We start from the raw sequence: 17,079 nt of genomic DNA on the forward strand, positions 1-17,079 counted from the left end.
ACCTTATGCATCCATTATCCTAATACTTAACAGTCTAGTTTCGTTTCTCTTTTCCACTTTTTCCTATTTTAAAACAAATCTCAGACATCATGTTATTTTATTAATAAACATTGTAGGGTATATTTTTATCAGATAAGGACTTTAAAATTACAATACCAAAATACCATTATCACAAAAATGGTATATTTAAATAGAAATATATCAGAAATTATGTAAAATGTAAATAGATTAGATAATCTTGTCTTTTTGGGGCTTGTTTTTGAGATGGACTCTTGCTCTGTCGCTCAGGCTGGGGTGCAATGGCATGATCTCGGCTCACTGCAACCTCTGCCTCCCGGGTTCAGATGCCTCCCAGGTTCTTCTGCCTCAGCCTCCTGAGTAGCTGGGATTACAAGTGTGCACAACCAAGCGGCTAATTTTTGTGTTTTTATTGGAGATGGGGTTTCCATATTGGCCAGGCTGGTCTCAAACTCCTGACCTCAAGTGATCTGCCTGCCTTGGCCTCCCAAAGTGCTGGGATTATAGGCATGAGCCACTGTGCCCGGCCTAGATAATCTTGTTAAAGACAAAAATCGTGAGACTATTTTTTTTTTTTTTTAAACCCACTCTATGCTACTTACATCTAAATAAAAGGATTCAGGAATGTTGCAAATACATGATGGAAAAACATATGTAAATATTAACCAGAAGAAAATATGTGCAGATAATGAAAGAAAAAGCTGTTTTACATACATGATACAGAAAAGGTGGACAAAGGTCTAACGCCAACAGCTTCTGCTTCCCAGGAGTTGGATCCGCATTTTTTTTTCATTGTAGTTTTATTTTTAGAGACAGGGTCTAGCGCGGGAGGACTGCAGTGGTATAATCACAGGTCACTGCACCCTTGAACTCCTGTGCTCAAGTGATGCTCCTCAGTAGCTAGGACTACGGGCATGAACCACCACTGAGTTTTTTCGTTTTTTTGTAGAGGGGGTTTTGTCTAATTGCCCAGGCTAGTCTTGAACTGGCCTCAAGCAATCCTCCCACCTCGGCCTCTCAAAGCCCTGGGATTACAGGCATGAGCCACCATGCCTGCGTTTCCTTCTTCACCTAGTGAGCTAGGAGGAAACCTCAGCTCTGTTCACAAATGAAGAACAAGGGCTTAGGAAGCTGACTGGCTGGCCAGAGATGCTGCTGGTGAGGGACAGAGGCCCCAGCACTCAGAGGAGTACCCCTTCCACATGTCGTGAGGCCTTCCTAGGCCTGAGAAGGGGAAGGTGGGGGGGTTTCTGGGAAGGAGATGGAGGCTCAAAATTTTGTTAAGAAGATGGACTTCTTGGTCCTGCTACAGGTAGAGCTTGGGGGTCATTAAAAGCAAGGGCAAGAGTGGGGAAGCACTGGCTCCAGTGTCCCTTAACAAACGACAACTGGAGAGGGACAGGAAGACAGAATGCTGTGTGTGCCCCGTTGGTGTTCATGCTCCTTGAGCTCTGGTTGGTGGGGTCTTTCCTGGTGGAGGGCAGTGGGGAGGCAGTGTGAGGAGGGGCTGCTCAGGCCTTGGCCCCTGCCAGGAAGAGTGCAGCTGAGTTCCTTGGCTCCTTTGTGGACCCTGTGGCCCTGACACCCCAGGACCCCAGGCAGGTCCTGAGGCAACCTCGGAATATTTTGTTTCAGGTGCTTCCTGTAAATCAGCTTCAATCTGATTTCACTCCGCACAGTCTAACGACAGAAAGGGATTATAGGAAGGAAATGCGGCCCCTGGGGGATTCAGAATTTGTGACTCATCCAGACCTGTCCAGATTCATCTGGGAGGAAACCAGTGTAGCCTCACAGCGAATCCCAGCAGATTCCTCCCCAGTTGTGCCAGCCTCCTCATGCTGGCCAGAAGGAGCTGGGATGCAGGATCCTGAATTGAAATTCAGCCTCACGGACACAAACAAAATTAGATTATACACACACACACACACACACACAGGTACACAGCCCCACTTGGGCTTAGTCAAATAAATATACAGACGTTTTTGTTTCACTTCCCTCCCCAACCAAGACTTGAGTTTTAGCTACACACACACACAACCACTTGCATACACGGACATACTGTGCTATTCCAATAAGCTTCCCTTCCTGGGTTGGTGGTGGGGACCAGCTAGTGATGACGGAGCGGAGGTAGCATAGCCTGGGGCTCCCCCTAGCCTAGCAGAGTGGTCAGAAGCCCGACCTATCCAGGAGAAGAGCCACTCCCACGCTGCAGCCAGCAGCCTCGCTCTTCCCGGTGGGGAGGTACATGGAACCCATCATGCTTATTTTTTCCTAAAAAGGTTTATCTTCAGATTGTATAAATCTTGCCTCTTACTAAAAGGCCAAGTGCAATGAGATCTCTCTCACATGAAGTCTATCGTAAGCCCAGTTTAGTCTGCGTATCCTTTATTTGATACCTGAGGGCAGTCGGTGCTGTGGCAAGCATAGGCTTTGGAGCTAAAACCACCAGACTTCTGACCTGGTTTTGATGTTCTCCGCCCTCTGAGCTTCAGTCTCATCACCTATAAAATGGGTATAGAAGAGCAACCTCATTCATAAAGGATGCTTCCTGGAACACAGTAGTTGCTCAATAAATGTAGATTTTATGTCTTCCCAAATTTCTGGCCTTCAAATGATACCTGCTCATCTGGGTCTTTAGAGCCAAGAATGGAGTCCTAAGACCAGCAGAGACCTCACCTTTGACAGTTCAGGAATTAAATCTTGTCACCCATCTTCCTTCTTCCCACCATTGCCTCACCTGGCTTGGCCACCATCTTCACAGTCCCCTTGTCTAGCCCCTCTCCCAGATTAAACTCTGTGGTTCAGTGTGAAAAGGCCAAGGGGCAGGGAGGCAGTTTGAGTAGCAAGCCCAGGCCTGGCTGCTACTGGAAGGGACAAATGCAGGCTCCCCACGGCCAGACCTGGCCCATGAGGGAGGGAGTGGGTGGAATACAGACTCTGGTGGTGTGCCCCCAGAGGTCACGTGAAGCTCTCAGGAGGCAGCAAACAAACATTCCCTCCAATGCTTCTTTATTTTTCTTTTTTTTTGAAATGAAGTCTGACTCTGTTGCCCAGGCTGGAATGCAGTGGTGCAGTCTTGGCTCACTGCAACCTCCGCCTCCTGGGTTCAAGCAATTCTGCCTCAGCCTCCCAAGTAGCTGGCACTATAGGTGCCCGCCACTGCACTCCACTCATTTTTGTATTTTTAGTAGAGACAGGGTTTCACTATGTTGACCAGGCTGGTCTTGAATTCCTGACCTCAGGTGTTCTGCCTGCCTCAGCCTCCCAAAGCGCTGGGATTATAGGCATGAGCCACTGTGCCCGGCCTCACAGTTTCTTTTGACATCACTGGGACACCTGACTTCAGGATCCAAGTGCAACACAGCCTTGAACACACAGGCACATTGGGAGGAGCAGGATGGTCAGGAACTTTGCATGAAAGGAGACTGCTGGATTAATGAAATTGCACCATCTTTTGAAAGGGCCTCAAGGAGAGTTCAGTCCTGAGTTAGCCTTGGCATTAAAAATAAAACTGTACTTCTGTTCAGACTTATCTAGCGAGAACGATCTGGGTGGGCTTCAAATATCAAAAGCCTCCAAAGGGAATGGGGAATGGCTTAGAGGGTGAGGAATCTGTGATCTCATGTGACAAGCAGTCTAGAGCCGTGGACTCCAGTTCTTTTCTTTTTTCTTCTCTGCTGTCCTTAGCCCTCAGGTTGAGGCCCTTCCTGGCAAAGCTGCCTTAGGCCCAGATGTCATATCTGCATGACAACATCTCGGGACCATTTGCCCCAGCAGATTGCCTTTCATTTCTGATTGGCCAACGAGTGACTGAGGATCATCTTACTTGCACCCTGGTGCTGGGCGCTGACCACCTCCGGAAGCACTTGGGCAAGGGGAGAGGGTGCTGGACACAATCAGGTTCTCCTGGGGGGAGGAGGGAGGGAATGGCTGCTGGAAGGGTTCCACTGGGGTCTTCTACAGCAGCTTGTTAGATCTCCTTCCTCCCAGAATTCCCTGAAGTGGTGGAACAGGAAGAGGACGAGAAGGCATGTTTGTATGTTGTCTCCTTGGAATGTCTCAAAAATCCACAACATCCCGATTTGAGAAATGAGCATCACAGAGAAAGTAAAGCAGCAGGTGGAAGCTGCCAAGCTTGTGAGCAACGAGACAGAATCCACGCCCAGGGCTTTCTAACGGCAGGGCCACGCCCTCCACACTCCACCTCGGCCCTCTGCCCTGGGATGGCGCAGAGACAGGGTGTGGTCAAGGGGCCTAGGGTGAGGGTCCTGCCAGTACTTTACAGGAAACTCCCCTTCTTTTAGCCTCATTCGTCAAAGAAAGGGCTTAGACGCTACAATCTTTTAAGTTTCCTTCTAGCTCAATCTCTCTTTGATTTAATACCCTCTAAAAGAGATTTGGGGCCCCAGAAAAAAAGAAAGCAAGAAAGCAACTGGCACTTCTGTGGTTGACTCAGCACAGAGGCCTGGACAGGCATCAGGAGCCTGGACTCCTCCTATTTCGGGCCTTGTGAGTTCATCCCGAGGCCTGTGCCAGTCCCTGTGGTTTCTCATCTCTCCATCCTGGTCTGTATGACAAAATGACTAAAAATACCGGGCTCCCCGCGGGCCCGCCACCCGGCTAACGCCCTCCCTTGAAGCAGCTCATGTTTAAGTCTTAGGTATGCCGCAGATGACAGCCCAGGACAAGCCACCTGTGGAAGCTTTGACTCCCAGGAACCCCGCTTGGGTTGGTCCGTGTGCTCTGGTGGAAGGACCTCAACGCTGTCCACTTCCCAGGCAGGGAACTTGGCGTGTCTGAGCCGCAGTTTCCGGGTCTCCTCATCCCACAAATATACCCACAGATTGTGTGAGTGGCGAGCCTAACCCTGCTGAGGGTTTGATCTGCGTCGGTTCGCGCTCTCCCTGGGACCATCTCCTGCCGCGTCCCTACAGGAGAGCTTTCTCTCAAGGAAAACCTGGGCCTGTCATCGCTCAGGCCTGCACATTGACCCAGTTTCTCGCAGGCTTTCCTAAATTGCTTTCTGAGACAGTCACGAAGGTGAATTATTGTGTGCAGCCACTGCAGGGACAAAGGCCAGCAAGTTGGTCGTCCCATTTCAGGTCCGTGTGTCCCATTTCACTGCACTGTCCTGTGCCAGCGCTGCCTGAGTCTTCGAGAGCTCCATGGCCTCCCACCCCCGCCTCTCCATGGGTGGCTTCTGTGAGGCCTCCAGGAAGCAGGAATGAAAAGAAGCGGGGCTTGCTGTGCTCAGGTGAGAGCCGGCGCAGTGAGTTTGAGAACATCTCACTTCTACAAGCAGGAACCCTGCGACTTTGGGACATTGTTTCACCTTCTGGACTCTCAATATATTGGCTTTGAAAAAACTATAAACAACTCCTTTATCTTGTCTGAAGAAAGGAATATGAAAAAAAAACTCCACCTCCTTTACATGGAAGATGTGAGGACCAGAGGAGAAAGACACACATACCAACTTTATTTTATTATTTTTTCTTTTGAGACGGAGTCTTACTCTGTCACCCAGGCTGGAGAGTGCAATGGCATGATCTCAGCTCACTGCAACCTCTGCCTCCCGAGTTCAAGCGATTCTCCTGCCTCAGCCTCTCGAGTAGCTGGGACTAGAGGTGCCTGGCACCATGCTCGGTTGTTTTTGTTTGTAATTTGAGTAGAGACGGGGTTTCATCATGTTGGCCAGGCTGCCCTTGAACTCCTGACCTCAGGTGATCCACCTGCCTTGGCCTCCCAAAGTGCTGAGATTACAGGTGTGAACTACCACGCCCGGTCACACATACCAAATTTGAGAACTCAGTGTTTTGTCCATGACATGCATTTGCCAATGTTCAGAGCACCCAGTGGGTGCCAAGCCAGTGCTCAGGGCTGGGGTGGGCAGGGTGGGGGGAATTGCACTTCGCTGGACTGCGTGGTGCCCTCTTCCCCGGGAAGAGAGACTGGAACCGTGCACTTCCCATCACCGGGGCACGTCCTGTGCTGAGTGGCCTCGTACGCTCAGTGTGGTCGGGGGCTGATGCTACAGGGCCAGGCTCAGGGGCTTGATTCTCTCTGGTCTTGGGCCTCTGCGCTGTTGGCTGCCTCTAGGAAGCTTGTATGGCAGAGACTCCGGCTCTGAAGTTGGACTCCAGTCAATCTGCTCGTGCCTCTTGGGTTCCCCAAGAGCTTTCCATGTAAGAATGCAACTGTTCTCACAGAGCAAAGACAGAAGTGAGGGCCACCACCCTCTTTTCTCATTTTCTTTTGCGTTTTATGCACATATATTAAAGAGAATAGCTCTAGAAGGTGTCTTGTAGAAACACAACAGCAGATCCTGCCCCTGCTCCCTGTTTCACTCCTTGAAGTAGCCTCTTTCACTTTGTTTACCGATTTTTTTTTTGAGACAGGATCTCGCTTTGAACACAGCTGACTGCAGCCTCGACCTTCCAGACTCAAGCGACCCTCCTGCCTCAGTCCCCCAAAGAGCTGGGACCACTGGCATGCACCACTACTTCCAGCTAATTTATTTTTGTATTTTTAGTAGAGATGGTGGTCTTATCATGTTGCCCAGGCTGGTCTCAAACTCCTGAGCTCAAGAGATCCGCCCACCTCCGCCTCCCAAAGTGTTTTTAGCTGATTATCAGGATGGCCTGTCTATCTCTAGAAGACAGGTTTGCATAATTGCTTTTTTTTTTTCCAAGACGGAGTCTCCCTCTTGTCACCCAGGCTGGAGTGTGATGGTGCCATGTTGGCTCACTGCAACCTGTGCCTCCCAGGTTTGAACAATTCTCCTGCCTCAGCCTCTCAAGTAGCTGGGATTATAGGCGCCAGCACCGTGCCTGGCTAATTTTTTTTTGTAATTTTAGTAAAGATGGGGTTTCACCATGTTGGCCAGGCTGGTCTCAAACTCCTGACCTCAGGTGACCTGCCCACCTCTGCCTCCCAAAGTGTTAGGATTACAGGCATGCGCCACTGTGCCCAGCTGCATAATCACTTTTTAATTTTTCAGTGTGGACCCCATCACTGACTTCTCCTCCTGGAAGGTGGAAATTAAGCTCATTTTCCATGCTCTGCTACCCCTAGACATGTGAATCCTTCAGTCAGGCTGAACCCCGCTTGACTCTAAGGGATGGTACCACACCATGTCCAGGAGGCCAAATAAGAGACCTGGAGCCAGCGAATGAGACGTAGGGTTTATTGTGGGCTTACATACAGGGCAGTTCAGGAGTGGCAGGTGAACAGGAGAACCGCTACTGTTTGTAAAAAGTGTGCAGTTTATGCAGCATTTCACTTACCAACCTGCACCTAGCAACCTTCATTTAACCCAAAACAAAGGACCTCAATTCTTTGTATGACCTGTGTTCAAAGGAACGGACCAGGGGTTCAGACGCCCTTTATAGATAAGGAGTGAATTTCCAGGTTGGCCACTCCCGGATTCCTTAGCTCAGAACATGAAACACATACAGCGTCATTCTCAGGGTGTGCTTGAGTTACTGCTGTCAGGTGCATCTGTGATACACCTTCCTACACTCCTTCATCCCTATGGAATTATGATATAATTTTGGTTAGATTCATAGTCATCATATATATCATTAAGCCATGGAAATACTTTAGATCAGTTTAAAAATATAGTAAATGTCGTGAGTACTTTTCCTTTTCTACACAAATTTTTTGTTATCCTTGAAGTTAATAATTCTCTCTTTTTATGGTTTAATTTTCTGTGTATTTATCACCAATTCAACTCTGAACTTTTCACCAGTTGTCTCAGGGTCCTCTCGAGACATTCCAATGTACCAGGCACTGCTGGGTTCATCGTCCTGAAACAGTCAGTCTCTCCGGGCACTTTCCTACCTGCGCCCTGTGTCCAGAGTGCACCTGTCTTCCCAGCGTCTGCCTGTGCCTCATATAGGGACCACCCTCAGCTGCCTTTCCATGCGGGGGTGCTTGTTTCCTGTGCCCAGTGACTCTTTCTTGGGTTACCCTCCTTTTAAAGGGGGACCTTCTCTAGAGGTTTCCTGAGAAGGGAGTCACTGCAGTTAAACCTTTTGGGTCCTTGCATGTCTGAACGTGTCCTGTTCTTAACTCTCCCTGATGAATAGGTTGGCTATTTGTAGCATTCTAGATCACAAACCAGTATCCCTCGAATTCCGAAGCCATTGCTCGCCTATCTTTTAGCTTCCAGGGTTGCTGCAGGATATCAAGCCCATTCTTGGCTGGGTGCGGTAGCCTGTAATCCCAGTAGTTTGGGAGGCCGAGGCAGGCACTTGAGGTCAGGAGTTCAAGATCAGTCTGTGCAACATGGTGATACCCCCATCTCTACAAAAAATACAAAAATTAGCTGGGCGTGGTGATGCATGCCTATAATCCCAGCTACTTTGGGAGGCTGAGGCACGAAAATCACTTGAACCTGGGAGGTGGAAGTTGTAGGGAGCTGAAATAGCGCCACTGCACTCCAGCCTGGATGACAGAGCAAGACTCTGTCTCAAAAAACAGGAAAAGAAAAAAAAAATAAAGCCCATTCTAGTTCCTATCTTTTGGAATGTGACCTGTTCCCCTCTCTGGAAGCTTGCATGATCTTCTGTTTACCCACAGTATTCTGAAATGTCTCAGAGATGAGCTCTGGTGTGGGTCTGAATGCCCAATGAGGAAAGGTGCACTCTGTGGCTCATTTCTCTAGAGAAGACATTTCCAGTCTCTTCACCGAGGCAAAGACCCAGCTCCAGACCTCAGGCCCGCTGTGGGGGCAGTGGTTTGAGCATTCAGCATCTATATATTCACTTAAACCTGCCATCTGTGGTGAGTGTATGTCCTCAACTGTGCGTGCATCCCCCAACCCCAAGAACCACTTTTACTCTTCTCCTGAGAATAGACCTCCAGTCTTCTTCTGGGGAGGGGAAGGGCAGGTACTCATGAGTGAAGAGGGGACCTTGGGACCCAACTACTTTTCTGGCTCCTTTGAGTCAATCCTCCTTATTTTAGTAACCCTTTTGCTTGAGTGCCAGAGGTTCTTGATCCTGTTGATTTCTTGAGAATTCTGAGTAGTTGGTTCTCAATTTTCTCTAGCGTGGGTTTGAGATTTTGCTTTCTGGGGTCTGCTAAGTCTGTTACCATTCTTCCATCTGCTTGCAAACGTCGGGGTCTGCTCTCCTGTTATTTCTGTGTGTGCACCTACATGTGTGCATGTGTGTGTGTGTGCACGTATGTGTGTGCGTGTGTGTGTGAGTGAATCTGTTTACTATCATTCTGGTGGGCTTTTGGGAGGGAGTGAAATGAGATGTTTTGTCTGCCACCTTCCCCAGCAGCCTGGTTTCAATGTTATGAACAAAGTCCAAAGGCCTCAGAGCACAGAGTTCATGCCATGAACCACCCAGTGGTTTTTCCATCACAGAGAGATGGTGAGCGCCTTTTCAGGCCGGGGAAAAGAGTTTAGAGAGAGTCTGAGAAGGAAGAAAGTGGGTTGCTATTGTGAGTCCCTGAGAGAAGGGTCAGAAGGCTGGTGAGGGTTAGGGTGGGAGCAGCACAGACCCCAGGTAGGTTGAGCAGGTGCTCCGCACACTGTCTCGGACTCTGGGAGGAGAGGGCTGTGCAGGGCCTCTGTGCTGTCATGGAGACAGGGTGGCATGGTAAGAGCAGCAAGATAAGAGCCCGAGAGATCCCTGCTTGCCCAAGGTCCCACAGCTGAGTGTTCCAGAAGACTGAGGGAGGGGACACCAAGAGGAGAAACTAGAAAACCAAGCAGAGTGAGCCCCTCCTTAGGCTGAGGCCAGTGAGGGCAGAGGCCAGTGCTGGTATCAACAGGTGGGGACATATGCTCTCCAGGGCTCCAGATGACCCTCAAGAGAAGAGAAAGGGGACCCAGAGTCATGAAGGCATAAAGTTGTCAGAGCTGGGGGACCTGTAAGGAACATCCAGTGTCCCAATTTTATTGATTGATTGACTGATTGAGATGGAGTTTCACTCTTGTTGCCCAGGTTGAAGTGCAGTGGCACAATCTCAGCTCACTGCAACCTCTGCCTCCCAGGTTCAAGCAATTCTACTGTCTCAGCCTCCCAAGTAGCTGGTATTACAGGTACCCGCCACCACGCCTAGCTAATTTTTGTATTTTTAGTAGAGAAGGGGTTTTACCATGTTGGCCAGGCTGGTCTCGAACTCCTGACCTCAGGTGATCCACCCACCTCGGCTTCCCAAAGTGCCGGGATTACAACAGGCGTGAGCCACTGCGCCCAGTCCCAATGTCCCCATTTTATAGAGGGGGTTCTGGGGTTCAGAGAGGGAAAGAGACTTGTCCCAGGACACTTAGTCAGTGCAAGACACTGTTCTTTTTGCAATGTCTCTAAAGAGGGTTGATAGAGTAATGGTTTACTCATCCAGGAATCCTATCCTTGGAGTGACCCAATTCTGTCTGTCCTGCTCTGTTTGTCTAGATCTTCATCAAAGTTATTTAGCTAAAGCTTATTTTTTTTTTTCGCCAGTTGCCCCAAGTGTACATCAGTATGGTCACGAGACTATACAAGGAGCTATTCTATATGGACCTTAGGGGAGGGGAAGGCGTTCACCAGCTGGAGGAGAAAGGACACCTGCAGCAGAAGGCATTCAAAGGTGTGCACAGAAGTAATGAACGGTATGTTTAGGGAAAATAACTACCTCGGAGATAGGATCTTATGTTGTTCAGCATCCCAAGTGACACCCTGAGCGGCCTGGGGTGGAACCGTGTGTTGTCGAGCTGTATGTGTCATCACGGACCCACCTAGGGGGACTTCTGATCTATACTTCAGCAGAGAACTTTCCCTACAGCCATGGACCAAGGCATCTGAAGAAGGCACATGCCTATTTGTGACTGGCTCCACGGTGACTCATCAGGTCTTAAGTTTTTTCAAAAAAGACTGACTGAGGAGGTTTCCAGACCTGCACTTTTCCAGATGGCTCTGCGGGCTTTGGCCTGAGGTTGGGCTGAACCTGCTGGAACATGGGTGATTGGAAAGGTTCACAGAAGAGTGAGAACAACTCCAAACCTCCTTCTACCCACCCCTCCAACATGGAAAAGTAAAAAGGCTAGGAGAGGAAACAGAAGCTCTAGCACTTCTCTTTTGGTGAAACCTTATGAAAATAAGTCCATTTCTTGCCTTTGTGCATCCTTTGGAAAGACTTTTTAGCCTTTGGAGTCTGATGACGCTAGGTATGAGTTTGGCCTCACTGCTGTCTGGCTAAGAGACCTTGGACAAGTTACTTAACTTTTCTGAGCCTCAGTTTTTGGGAGAATTGAGACAATGTAGGTGAAGTGGCTTCTGGGTCTATACTTGAGGTAGGATAGGGTTTAATATCAGTGTTCCTCTTCGTATTCCACTAAGGTAGCTTTCTAATTTTCTTTGACAAGTCAGTTCTCTAGTTGTCCGTTTTCTCACTTATAATTAGGACATTGGACTAGACACTCTCTAGGTTCGTCTCAGCGCCAGTATGCATAATACTTTTTTCTAAAATAAGGTTTGTGGACCACTTAGAACAGAATAACTTCAAATATGTTTAAAAAACACAGATTCCTGGGTTCCTCTCCAGACCTGCTGAAACTTGCACTTTTCTTGTGCTTCCTCATGCTTGGCAATCTCTGTTCTGTTTTACATCTTGTCTATCTTGCCCGTCTTTATAACTCAATCTAAAATCTCAGTGCTGGGCTAATGGTAGGGCCTCAATACGTCCTTGATTACAACTTGCTGCCTAGACTGGGAACTACCTTTGCTGCCATCTTGGTTTCTTTGAGGCTCAGTCCCCATGTCTTCAATGTGTGTAGTGATTCCCCCAAAATGGAAGACAGCTCAGGTCAGAGAAAAAGCCTGGGAGTCTATGAGGATGAGTGGGAAAGAGGGAGTCTGGAAAAGGAGAGTTTTGGATCACGGACCCTCAGCGGCCCCTTCCCAGTCTGGAATCCTGAGACTCTAGTTTCCATTGTGAGAACCAATTCCATTGTGCTAGTTTACATCACCTCCTCTGTTTGTCAACTCCCAGCTTCCATTTCCAGTCTATTCCTTTCTCTTCATTACTACCTATATGACAGACTGGTGCTGTGAGATTAGTGTGTTTCATGCACATCCGTTCTTTATTACATCCGGAGATCTACTCTTATTTGTGCTCACATAACCCTAGTCTATTCCCCTGAACTACTGTCTGGAATTCCTCTGTAGGACCATTTCACAATTTATTTATGCCTTCTCCTATTGATGGTTATGTAAATAGTTTCCAGTTCTTCCCTATTACAGACAACACTGTGATCACCGCCTCATACCTGTCTCCTTGTGTACTTAGGTACAAGCATTTATCTAAACACCTAGAAGGAGCCTTGCTGGGTCACACTTGCAGTTTCACTAGATACTGCTGAATTGCCCTCCAAAATGATGGTGTCAATTTACACTCCCATCCGTTGTATATGGGAAGACCCATTTCCCTCAACCTTTCCAACACTCAATGTTTAGACTTTGTTTTGCCGATCTGATGGGTGACCCTGGTATCTTGTTGTAATTTGCCTGTTTCTGATTCCTAATTCTGTTGAGTAAATCCATTTGGGTGTCTTCTACTGTAAATTACCTATTCATATATTTTGCCCATTTGTCTGTTCCTTGTTATTTTATGGGAGTTCTTCAAACATCCTTGATACCAATCCTTTACCTATTGTGTTTTGCATATATTTTCCTCCAATCAATACTTACGTTTTAACTTTGTCTATGGTGTCCTTTATCAGTGACTTTTGAACAGGGGAGTTACACACGGTTGAATTCAGAAAGACCTCTCTTTTAAACCAGAAGTGTATTGATGTGCATATATAGACCCACAGAGCAATAAAACAGAATCAAGTCCAGGAAAAGACTCGTGCATATATGGGAACTGAGTTTATGACAGAATGGCATCATACATCAGAGAAGAAAGGACATACTATTTGATAAATGGTATTGAAGCAATTAACTATATGAAGTTTTAAATTCTGATGTGGTCAAATTTGATACTTTTTAGGCCTATAATTTTTGCTTCTGGTGTCTGATTTAAGTATATTTTGTTTATGCCAATGTCATAAATATTGTCTTCAATGGGTGTAGTGATTCTGCCAAAATAGAAGACAGTTCAGGTCAGAGAAAAAGTCCTGTAGTGAAACTACAAGTCTATGCTTGATTTAAATTTTCTTCTAATTATTTTACAGTATTATTTTGTCACATTTAGGTCTTGAATTTATATTTCGGATATGGTGTGAGGGAGGGATATAATTATACATCACTTCATATAGATAACTAATTGCTTCAATACCATTTATTGAATAGTATGTCCTTTCCTCGCTGATGTATGATACCATTCTGTCATAAACCCAGTTCCCATATATGCATGCTTCTTTTCCTGAACTTGATTCTGTTTTACTGCTCTGTGGGTCTATATATGCACTATCAATACACTTCTGCTTTAAGAGAGTGGTCGTTCTAAATTCAATCCTGTGTAACTCCTCTGTTAAAAAGTTATCAAAGTGTTCAAACAAATGCCCTTTATCATCTAATCCCTGCCTATTTTTGGCCATCTTCTCTCTCTTGTCTTTCCTCAAGTCCCTGTGGCACTATCAAAATCATTTACCCTAGGCTTCATCTCAGTTGATCTACTTGCTGTCCTTCCAACCCATGCTGAGGTTTTGCCTTCCTGTGTTTGTATGTATTGTTCTCTCTGCCTAGAATGTCTTTCCTACTCATTTCTTGTCTGATGAAGTTTACCAAAATGCTTTTTCAATGCCTTCCTCAACCCCCTAGTTGGAGTTCTCCTAGGTGCTCCCCAGCATTTTGCTCATCTCTACCATAGCTCTCCAGATGTTCTGCTGACCTAATTTAGGATTCTAGTCAGGCTCCTCCACCAGATAGGCTAGGAGAACTTCCCAAGGGCAGGAGTTCATCTAATTTGTTTCCATGTCTGCCTTCCCCTCCTCACCCACACCCCAGTGGATCTAGCTTGTGTCTGACATGGAGCCAGACAATAATAGCTGCGTTCACTGAATACTGGTTATCTGCCATCTACTCTCCTATTTCATACTTATGGCAACCTTTGAATGTGGTAGAATAATTCCCACTCTTCAGATGAGAAAATTGAGGCTCAGAGAGGTGACATAGCCTATAAGGGCACATAACTGGAAACATCAAAGTTGAGATCCAGACCTGGTCTTTCTGACTTTAGAGCCCATGCTCTCCCACTACAATCTACACTGGGGCTCAGTAAACATTTACCGAGTGAAAGAATAAATACATGCAGAACCCCGCCAACACAGAGCATCCCCGAAGGTGGGGCCAGGGCCCCAGGCACTCAGAGGAGACAGGCCTCTGGCAGTAGCTAAGCAGATTCCCATCTCAGATGTCAGCCCTGCCTACCCTTCTGTGCCCCTTCCCACCCCCGGGCTGGTGTTTGTGGGACAGTTTCCACTGTGTTGCCTGGGAAACGAGGCATCCTGCCACCACCACTCCCCACCTCCAGGCTGCCAACACCCACTGCGCCCGGCTTGGGGGTTTTGGCTGGTTTCCCTTGTGTCCTAGTCAGCTTGAGAAACCCTCGGATGCACTCGCCGCTTTTACAGTGTGGCTTTGCTTACCCGGGTGGGAGGTGCTGCCTGGGGTGAGCTCATCACCCACTGACGTCTCTTGGCACTGAGTTCTTACAACTGGTTCCAGGGGATATTTGGTGGTTGATGGTCACCACCCATGTGTCATGGTCCCTGAGCATCCCCCGCCACCCCACTGCTCCCTATTTTGGCAGTTACTGTCACCCTCTAGGGATGCAGGGATGCAGTTCACCTATCTAGAGTGCGGTAATCAGATGGGGAAGTACAAATGGCAATTGACACCTAGAGAGCTGGAAACCTTCCCACTTGGCTCCACTCACCTGGACTCTGGGAGACCTCAGCTGCCCAACAGTGGAGGCTGGGGCAGCAGAGGGGCCAGACCTGGGAGCCCAGAAGCCTGGATCTGAGTCTGACTCACTGCTAGCCTTTGGCCTTTGGAGGCTTGGGCAAGACGAGGAACTTCTCTGGTCTTAGTCTCCACCCCCCTGCTGGAGCAGGTGAGGTCAGTAAGTGGGGGCATGTAACTTCCTTTTGGTAAACCCTGGGTTCCTGGAGACAGAAGAGGGAGGGTGGTTTTCTGGGGGCATTTGTTGACATTCCTAAAGAAAATCTGAGGCTTCGACAGAATCAGACGTCAGAAATGTGGGCCTGCCTTGCCGTTGTGGGGGATGGTGGCAGGAGAGTGGGGAAGGAGATGAGACCCCAGCTTTCTCTGGCTGTGGCCTGGGCAAGGGCCCCTACTCCCTGCCTGTGCTCCCTGTCTGTCCAGTCGCGGGCTCATGCGTGACTCTTTAGGGTACATGGATGGCTATGTATATTCCTAAATCAAATTAAATCCCATTCCCGGCCGGGCATGGTGGCTTACGCCTGTAATCCCAGCACTTTGGGAGGCTGAGGCGGGTGGATCGTGAGGTAAGGAGATTGAGACCATCCTGGCTAACACAGTGAAACCCCGTCTCTACTAAAAACACAAAAAATTATCCGGGCGTGGTGGCGGGCACCTGTAGTCCTAGCTACTTGGGAGGCTGAGGCAGGAGAATGGCGTGCACCAAGAAGGCGGAGTTTGCAGTAAGCTGAGATCATGACAATGCACTGCAGCCTGAGCAACAGAGCGAGACTCCGTCTCAAAAAAAAAAAAAAAAAATTCCAATTCCTGCCCCCTACATCCGGTCATTTGGGGTACATGTAGTATCAGTTATTCCTTGGTTCTTCCCTTCCCTCTACCACCTGTAATGTGAAAATCCAAGCTGGTTCCTGCTGCCCCAGCTCCAACCTCAGGCCCTGAGGAGGACTTGCTGCTTCTGAGCCTGTAGCCTAGCGCCTGGGGGTGATTGATGACCAGAGACCCTGGACCCTGAGCCCAGCCTCCCCTCCTCAGCGTCATTGTCATCAGGCAGGTTGAGGACCTGCCAGTCACATGGCCTGACTGGCTCTTCACCTGCTCCCTAGGCCCCTGAAGCTCTCTCCCCACCTCCTCCTCTAGAAGACATAGCACATGGACTCCCCAGGTCATTCAGGCTGTTAAGGAAACAAAGGTCAGGGAAGAATGAGGCTGTAACGCAAACTTCTGCAGCATAGGACAGAGCCTGGCTCTTCTAACGGGGGCAGCACGTAGGGATAAAGCAAGGGAGAAAATCCCTTTTTCCACTTCCTTACATCTAGAGCCTCATTCCATGAGGACGCCCCATAGCCATGGGATGCAGAGAGCAACAGTTTACTTCCTCCACTTTCTTTTTTTTTTTTTTTTTTGAGACGGAGTCTTGGTCTGTCCCCCAGGCTGGAGTGAGTGGCGCGATCTCGGCTCACTGCAAGCTCCGCCTCCCGGGTTCCCACCATTCTCTTGCCTCAGCCTCCCGAGTAGCTGGGACTACAGGCGCCCGCCACCTCGCCCGGCTAGTTTTTTGTATTTTTTAGTAGAGACGGGGTTTCACCATGTTAGCCAGGATGGTCTTGATCTCCTGACCTTGTGATCCGCCCGTCTCGGCCTCCCAAAGTGCTGGGATTGCAGGCTTGAGCCACCGCGCCCGGCCTACTTCCTCCACTTTCTAGCTGAATGAGCTCACCAGCTTCAGCTTCACCAGATGTCTAATGGGGATGATGGTCAGGCCAACAGGCTAACTCAGTGGGGTGCTGATTCGGTTTAGCTCTGTCCCCACCCAAATCTCATCTGGAATTGTAGCTCACATAATTTCCACGGAAAGACCCAATGGACGGTGATTGAATCGGGGGGGCGGGTCTTTCCTGTGCTGTTCTCGTGATAGTGAATAAGTCTCACAAGATCTGGCGGTTTTCTAAAGAGCAGTTCCTCTGCACACGCCCTCTTGCCTGCTGTAATGTAAGACGTGCCTTTGCTTCTCCTTTGCCTTCTGCCATGATTGTGAGGCCTCCCCAGCCATGTGGAACTGTGAATCCATTAAATCTCTTTCCTTAATAAATTACCCAGTCTCGGGCATGTCTTTATTAGCAGTGTGAGAACAGACTAATACAGGTGCTATTTGGCATTC

Source organism: Rhinopithecus roxellana, chromosome 17 (assembly GCF_007565055.1).
Source record: "Rhinopithecus roxellana isolate Shanxi Qingling chromosome 17, ASM756505v1, whole genome shotgun sequence".
Lineage (NCBI taxonomy): Eukaryota > Metazoa > Chordata > Mammalia > Primates > Cercopithecidae > Rhinopithecus > Rhinopithecus roxellana.